Below are 656 nucleotides of genomic sequence, written 5' to 3' on the forward strand. Positions count from 1 at the left end.
TTCAACACTCTAGATATTATAATTTTAGTTTACCCTAATAGTCACGGCTGTTTTTTATGACTAGATAATAGAAGCGCTCTGAAACTGAACTAAGCAATAAAAGAAGCTGATAGGATATCAATCAAACCTACCAGCTAACGAACAGCACAATTATATGTTTCACTGACGGCTCACTTACGGAAAAAGTTGCCGGAGCGGGTATAGTCGGGATAGAAAAGAAGCATCGAAGCAAAGAAGCATACTAACATTTTCCAAGAGAAAAATTACGCAATACTCAAGTGTGTTGAACAGAATTACTATGAAAAAAAATATCGCAATACTGACAGCTAGCCAAGCAGTGAGCAAGGCACTAAACTTGCATCAGGTGACTTTGCGACTGGTCCAAGAATACCTTGATAAGCTAAATCTGCTAGGCGAATCAAATCAGGTGTTAATTTTTTTGGTTGCCGAGATATGTTGGCGTACGCGGAAATGAATATGCAGACAAACTAGCCAGGAAGAATGGTGCTGGAGTCTTTCTATGGATTAGAATATAGTGCTCTCCATTCCCTCATATGAATATAGGTGAATTAGGACAAAAAGGATAACTGTGATAATATACACTATCCAAATCACTTATTGGTACCTATAACAATAGCAGATACCAGGATTGTATG

This window comes from Teleopsis dalmanni, chromosome X (genome assembly GCF_002237135.1).
Source record: "Teleopsis dalmanni isolate 2A chromosome X, ASM223713v2, whole genome shotgun sequence".
Taxonomy (NCBI): Eukaryota; Metazoa; Arthropoda; class Insecta; order Diptera; family Diopsidae; genus Teleopsis; species Teleopsis dalmanni.